Genomic DNA, 8,568 nt, shown 5'->3' on the forward strand with positions numbered 1-8,568 from the left:
TATTCTGGTTCTCACAGAGACTTGGCTGACTGATTCGGTCTCGGATAAGGACATTGAGATTTGTGGTTAAAATATCTTCAGGTGTGATATATTGCAAAAACGAAAGGAGTGGCTGTTTATGTAAAAACAACACACTTGGCATCATGTTGTCTAAATATTACTGTTCCCAAGAAAATTAGCTGGTTATAGAAAAACCAAATAAACCCAAATACACATTTATTTGTTGTTGGGATTTACCACTGTGATTAGTGAAAACAGAGGATGGATCAACAACATTGCAGTTAGTTACAGTATGGGATCTTACTTTGAGACAGGAAAATAATCCTGCAGCAACAGGAAATGTGAATTATTATGTGGATTGTAATAAATTCACATTTTCGTAGGTGTTGATACATTTTTCGTAAGGCAAAATCAAGTCTGAAATTTGAAAGTGGAAATTACAACCTTCCGAAGACTTTTTCAACCTCAAATACACTACACGCTTTATGTCAGGGTAATCAAACTAATAACGGTAGTGTAATAACTTTTCAATTTTGTTAATAATAAAATTGGTTAACTTCTCTAGGGTAGGGTAGGGGGCAGCATTCGGAATGCATGCCCAAAATAAACTGCCTGCTTCTCGGGGCCAGAAGATATGATATGCATATAACTTGTAGATTTGGATAGAAAACACGCTAAAGTTTCCAAAACTGTTAAAATAGTGTCTGTGAGTATAACAGAACTGATTTGGCAGGCGAAAACCTGAGAAAAATCCATTCAGGAAGTAGTTTTTTTGTTGGTTTTCTAGTTTTCTATTCAATGCCATTACAGTATCCATTGACTTACGACTCAAATTGCAGTTTCTATGCCTTCCACTAGATGTCAACAGTCTTCAGAAATTGTTTCAGGCTTGTATTCTGAAAAATGAAGAAGTAAGAGCAGTCTGAATGAGTGGCCCCTGCCGTGTCACAGAGCTTTTTCATGCGCTCGACCGAGAGAGTGCGTTTTTTGTTTACCTTTTAAATTGACGACGTTATTGTCCGGTTGAAATATGATCAATTATTTAGGCTAAAAACAACCTGAGGTTTGAATATAAACATCGTTTGACATGTTTATATGAACTTTATGGATACAATTTGGATGTTTTTGTCTTCCTGTTTTGACTACGTTTGAGCCTGTGGATTACTGAAGAAAATGCGCAAACAAAACGGAGGTTTTTGGGTATAAAGAGACATTATCGAACAAAAGGAACATTTATTGAGTAAATGAATGTCTGCTGAGTGCAACCATATGAAGATCATCAAAGGTAAGGGATTAATTGTATCTCTATTTCTAAATTGTGTAACTGTTCTACCTGGCTGGCTACTGTTTGTAATGATTTGTCTAGTGGGCTATGTTCTCAAATAATGTAAGGTATGTTTTCGCCGCAAAGTATTTTAAAAATCTGACACCATGGTTGGATTCACAAGAAGTTAATCTTTAAACCTATGTAAAATATGTTTTGTTTTCTGAATTTTTATAATGAGTATTTCTGTATTTGAATTTGGCGCCCAGCAGTTTCACTGGCTGTTGAAGAGGTGGGACGCTACCGTCTCACGTGCCCAAGAGAGGTTAATGTAATAACTTGCCGGCTAATGTAATAACATTTATTTTTTTAAATGTAATATATGTAATATGTTCAACCAGTAGTTATTACCTTAACAACTGTTAGTACGTAACAACTGTTTTGATTAATAATGTAATAACTTCAACCGGTGTAATAAAATACCAAAATCAATGTTTTTACGTACTATTTTCTCAATTTGATATACATAACACCACCAACAAGCTGTCATGCCGTGGCCCTTTCTGGGTGTAGATCGTGGCTTCCCCCTCTCTCACTCTCTCCTACACCCAGGTTCTGTTATCTCAGGTCGTAAATTCCTGGAGGAGACTCTCTCCCCCTTTTCATGCAGAGAGAGACTACAGAGTGAACAAAGGATTTCACGTGGCCGAACTCCTAAATCCCCAAAATGGGGATTTGATACAAAATGTCTACTTGTGAGAATGTGGGAAGGGTCCGTGGACACTTAAGGGACAGCTTTGTTGAGTGTGTTTCATTTGGTGACCTCACGAAGGACAAGAAACACACATAACTATATCTCTGAATGTGTACATTTCTCAGTAATGGGGTTTGCATCTAATTCTTGTATAAAATGAATGAGTAAAGATTAAACTATTTTTTTATTTTTTAGGGGTGGATCAGCTTAATATTGCAGAAAGAATGTTGCTTCCAATGTAATTGTCTGCATCATTTCCAATCCCCCATATTTTGGGGGTAAATATATATATCCATACACACATGCATACATATACACATTTATACATACACATACCTATATAGACATACACTTTTTAAAAGAATATACCTTTATTATTATTCTCCGCAAACCCACCACCGATCCCCCAATTGGAGTAAACTAATAAACACTTCTGCTTTTACCTTCAATTTATACATCTTATACACATTTTACAGACACAGTCTACTTTACAATAGTTCTCTCTTGTTTGTTCTTAGTCCTTCCTCTATTTCTGATGTCCATCCAGTTTGATTTCTATTTGTAACTGTGCTATTTCACAAAAGTTCCAAACCTATATACATTTTACAGATCCCGTATGCTTTACATTGTTTATCTTCTTATTAGTCCCACCCTTCAGCTCCACTCAACCCCTCCCATCTATCTCTCAACATCATCCATTTCGGATTTCTATTTGCCATATATTTTTCAACTGTGCTGTGATGCTTCACAAAATAAATGAACCTTCCTATTCTCATAGCTTCTACAGATTGTAAATTAAAAATAAACATTTTTGCTAAAATAATGATTATATTATTGATTGATTGACTATGGCTTTTCAAATCACCCAGTATTGCTATCTGTAGCGTTAGTTCTAGGCAAATGTTGCAATTCTTCAGCCATTCCTGGACCTGTGACCAAAAACAAGCTACATATGGACAATACCAAAATAAATGATCTAATGACTCTGCCTCCCCACAGCAGAATCTGCAGAGCCGGGAAGATTGTATCCCCCATATATATAACATTCTATTAGTTGCAAGAATTTTGTATAGTAATTTAAACTGAAAAATTAGAAGTTTTGAATCCAGCGTTGTTTTGTGTATCAATTCATAAACCATGTGCCATGGAATGGGTACATCGAAAATCTCTTACCAACTATTTTGCAATTTATATGGCACAGCTGTCAGTTTTTTGGTCCTTAAATTAAATTGGTATATGTTTTTATTTATCACACTTTTCTTAAACCATTTGTTCTTTAATACAGGGCCGACATACAAGTTCCTTACTTTTTTCCCCTTCTACTTGCCTCTTCCATTTTTGTGGTAATGCTGCAATTAATTGGTTGTAATTTTAGGTAGAGCAGACATTTCCATATGTCTGTGTTAGCTGCATGTGTGATATAACTCCACCAGTCCTATTTATGATATCATTCACTAAAATTATACCTTTTTTAAACATTTCTTCGATAAATACAGTTTTTTTATTAATTAGTATATTTGAATTTAACCACAATATGTGTTGTACTATTTGTTCCGTCCTTTCAGGTGGATTAAACTGAAATTGCAACCAACTTTCTAAGGCTTGTTTAAAAAATAAAGATATTTTGGAGATTATTTCCTTTTCAAACAACCGAAAGTGAGCAGGTGTAATCTGAATAAAGGGGAAAATGCCCTGCTTGAACATAGGATGAGACATTCGTACCAATTTACTAGAGAACCAGTTTGGATTTAAGTATAACTTTTGTATGACTGATGCCTTTAGTGAGAGGTCTAATGCTTTAATATTTAATAATTTCTGCCCTCCGAATTCATATTCGTTATATGAATAGGCCCTTTTAATTTTATTTGGCTTGCCGTTACAAATAAAATGTAATATTTTTTGTTCATATAATTTAAAAAGCAGGTCACTAGGTGTAGGCAAAACCATAATCAAAAAGGTCAACTGTGATATGACTAAAGAGTTAATTAGGGTGATTTTTCCACAAAAAGACTGTAACGGTTTTTGTCGTCTGAAGAAGAGTAGTCGGACCAAAGCGCAACGTGGTAAGTGTTCATGCTTTTTTATATGAATAGAACACTATAACAAAATAACAAGAGAAATAAATGAAACCTAAAACAGTCCTGTAAGGTGCAAAACACTAAACAGAAAATAACTACCCACAAAAACCATGTGGGAAAAAGATACCTAAGTATGGTTCTCAATCAGAGACAACGATAGACAGCTGCCTCTGATTGAGAACCACACCCGGCCAAACACAAAGAAATACAAAACATAGAAAATGAACTTAGAATGCCCACCCAAATCACACCCTGACCAAACCAAAATAGAGACATAAAAAGCTCTCTACAGTCAGGGCGTGACATAGACAGGTATTTTCCTTTCCATGGTAGCAAGATCTTATCTATTTTTGCTAACTTTCTATAAAAATTTATTGGAGTGAGATAATTTCTTTCTTTTGGGATTTGTATACCGAGTATGTCCACATCTCCGTTAGACCATTTAATTGGTAAACGACATGGTATGGTAAAATGTGCATTCTTTAGTGATCCAATACGTAATATGGTACATTTATCATAATTTGGTTTTAATCCAGAGAGGATAGCAAAAGTATCTAGATCTTCTAAGAGGCCGTGGAGAGACTCTAATTGTGGTTTTAAAAGAAAACATGAATCATCAGCGTACAATGACACCTTAGTTTTTAAGCCACAGATTTCTAATCCCTTAATATTATTGTTTGATCTAATCTTAACAGCTAACATTTCGATGGCAATAATAAATAGATATGCCGATACTGGACAACCTTGTTTTTACTCTTCTAGATAGTTTAAAACTTTCTGAGATGTAGCCATTATTAACTATTTTACACCTAGGGTTACTATACATAACTTTAACACATTTTATAAGAGATTCCCCAAAATTGAAATATTCTAGGCATTTATATATAAACTCAAATCGTACTTTATCAAAAGCCTTTTCAAAATCAGCTATGAAAACCAGGCCTGGTGTCCCCGATATTGTCACGCCCTGACCTTATAGATCCTTTTTATGTCTCTATTTTGGATGGTCAGGGCGTGAGTTTGGGTGGGCAATCTATGTCTGGTGTTCTATGTTGTCCTTGTTTTGTATTTCTATGTGTTTGGCCTGGTATAGTTCCCAATCAGAGGCAGCTGTCTATCGTTGTCTCTGATTGAGAACCATACTTAGGTAGCCTGTTCCCACCTGTGTTTGTGGGTAGTTGATTTCTGTCTGTGTCTGCACCAGACAGAACTGTTTCGTGTTGGTCTATTTTTGTTATTTTGTCTTAGTGTTCTGAGTTAAAATAAATATTAACATGGACACTTACCACGCTGCACCTTGGTCCTCTCCTTCCAACAGCCGTTACAGATATTTCATAGTGTTCTATTGTTTCCAGTACTTGTCTTATATTATCTCCAATGTATCGTCTATGTAAAAAACCTGTCTGATTAGGATGAATAATATCTGACAATACTTTTTTAATTCTATGCGCCAAGCATTTTGCTAAGATTTTTGCATCACAACACTGAAGTGTAAGAGGTCTCCAATTTTTTAAATGGACTGGATCTTTATATATACCACTTGGGTCCTGTTTCAGTAATAATGATATCAGACCTTCTTGTTGCGTGTCGGATAATCTACCATTTATATAGGAGTGGTTAAAACAAACTAATAATGGTCCTTTGAGTATATCAAAAAAAGTGTTGTATGGTATGCCATCCAGTATGGTATGCCATCCAGCCCTGGAGTTTTCCCACCCTTAAAACTTCTTAGCGCTAGGGGTCAGAATTTTTTTTTTTGTTTGTTTTTAAACGTGCCTCACGTAAACGGACATTTCTCTGGCCCAGATCGTAGAATATGCATACAATTTACAGATTAGGATAGAAAACACTCCAAACTTTCCAAAACTGTCAAAATATTGTCTGTGAGTATAACAATACTTGTTCTGCAAACGAAAACCTGAGAAAATGTAACCGGGACGTGATATTTTTTTTTTTAAACTGTGTTTCTTGGCCCGTCTAACCTCCATTTAAAGGGGTATCAACCAGATTCCTTTTCCAATGGCTTCCTCAGGCTGTTACCAGGCTTTAGACATAGTTTCAGGCTTTTAAAAAAAAATTCAAAACTTGTCAAGTGTCCTCCGAATAGTTCCTGCGTGCGCGAGAAGAGCTCACCATTTTCCGTTTGTCTCTTTTTGAATATGTAATGGTCCGGTTGAAATATTATTGATTATGTTTGTTAAAGACAACCTGAGGATTGATTATAAAAAACATTTGACATGTTTCTACGACCATTACAGATACTTTTTGGAATTTGTCGAACGGAATACGGCTTTGATTTTCTGAGCATAATGCGCAACCCAAATGGCGTTTTTTTGTGATAAAAGTCATATTTATCGAACAAAAATAAGATTTATTGTGTAACTGGGAGTCTCGTGAGTGGAAACATCCGAAGATTATCAAAGGTAAGCGATTCATTTTATTGCTTTTCTTACTTTCGTGACCAAGCTAACCAAGCTAATATAAGGCTAAGCTGTTGTAGCATTGAAAGCTACACTCACAAAAGCTTGGATTTCTTTCGCTGTAAAATATATTTTCAAAATCTGACACGATAGGTGGATTAACAACAAGCTAAGCTGTGTTTTGGTATATTTCACTTGTGATTGCATGATTATAAATATTTTTAGTAATATTTATGCATTTGGCGCCCTGCAATTCTAGCGGTTGTTTAGGAAAGTGATCCCGTAAAAGGTATCCGTAGCGCAGAGAAGTTAAAGGCCCCAATTGCATCAAGCAGTTCCTCCTCTGTAATTTGGCCTTCACATGAATCTTTCTGTACAGATGTTAATTTTACATTATTATTAGGAAAATTATCCATACAATTAGTTTCAGTTAGTGGAGATGGAGGAGCCTGAAACGAAAACATATTCTTAACCTGTTTGGGCTGCAAGGGGCAGTATTGAGTAGCCAGATAAAAGGTGCCCATTTCAAACGGCCTCGTACTCAATTCTTGCTCGTACAATATGCATATTATTATTACTATTGGATAGAAAACACTATCTAGTTTCTAAAACCGTTTGAATTATTTCTCTGAGTGAAACAGAACTCATTCTGCAGCACATTTCCTGACCAGGAAGTGGAAAGTCTGAAATCGATGCTCTGTTCTTCTTCCTGCCTATAAATGGGCACGAGACCTATTAGTATACATGCACGTCATACACCTTCCCCTGGGTGTCAAGAGGCTGTGAGAGAAGAAATGAGGTGATTATCTTGGTCTGAGATGGAACACATCATCTTGGAATGACGTGTCCCCCATTTTCGGTACTCTGAAGAGCGCGAGGTGGACAGTGGGATTGCCTTTTGTTTAGCTGCCGTTATAGGCGACTATTATCTCCGGCTTTGATTTTATTTGATACATGTCACCATATCATCGTAAAGTATGTTTTTTCAATATAGTTTCATCAGATTATTGAAAATTTTTCGGGAGTTTTGCCGTGTTCCGTTCTCTTCCGTTTGTTGACATGGAGAGATTCGAGCCACTTGGCTAGCGCGCGTGCTAAATGAAGAGGGAAAGTTGCCGTTCTAAATCCAAACAACGACTGTTCTGGACAAAGGACACCTTGTCCAACATTCTGATGGAAGATCAGCAAAAGTAAGAAACATTTTATGATGCTATTTCATATATCTGTCGTAGTCGTCGGCGCCCAAGTGTTTCTGGCTATTGTGGTAAGCTAATATAACGCTACATTTTTTTTCCGCTGTAAAACACTTAATAAATCGGAAATATTGGCTGGAATCACAAGATGCCTGTCTTTCATTTGCTGTACACTATGTATTTTTCAGAAATGTTTTATGATGAGTAATTAGGTATTTGACGTTGGTGCCTGTAATTATTATGGCTGCTTTCGGTGCAATTTCTGATTGTAGCTGCAATGTAAACTATGATTTATACCTGAAATATGCACATTTTTCTAACAAAACATATGCTATACAATAAATATGTTATCAGACTGTCATCTGATGAAGTTGTTTCTTGGTTAGTGGCTATTTATATCTTTATTTGGTCGAATTTGTGATAGCTACTGATGGAGTAAAAAACTGGTGGAGTAAAAAAAGTGGTGTCTTTTGCTAACGTGGTTAGCTAATAGATTTACATATTGTGTCTTCCCTGTAAAACATTTTAAAAATCGGACATGTTGGCTGGATTCACAAGATGTGTACCTTTCATATGCTGTATTGGACTTGTTAATGTGTGAAAGTTAAATATTTAAAAAAAAATATCTTTTGAATTTCGCACCCTGCACTTGAAGTGGCTGTTGTCATAAGTGTACCGGCGTCGGGCTGCAGCCATAAGAAGTTAAAGTACTTTGCTTCCTCTTTCAAAATAAAATGTGGTTAATCATGCGTGACTCCATCATTTGTAACAACTTTTAATAAAAAAATGTTGGTAGCATTTTCTATATTGAAGATTGAAAAAGAATTTGGGGCATTTTTCCCCATATTCCTGTAACGAT

The sequence above is a fragment of the Salvelinus namaycush genome, chromosome 25, assembly GCF_016432855.1.
Source record: "Salvelinus namaycush isolate Seneca chromosome 25, SaNama_1.0, whole genome shotgun sequence".
Taxonomy (NCBI): Eukaryota; Metazoa; Chordata; class Actinopteri; order Salmoniformes; family Salmonidae; genus Salvelinus; species Salvelinus namaycush.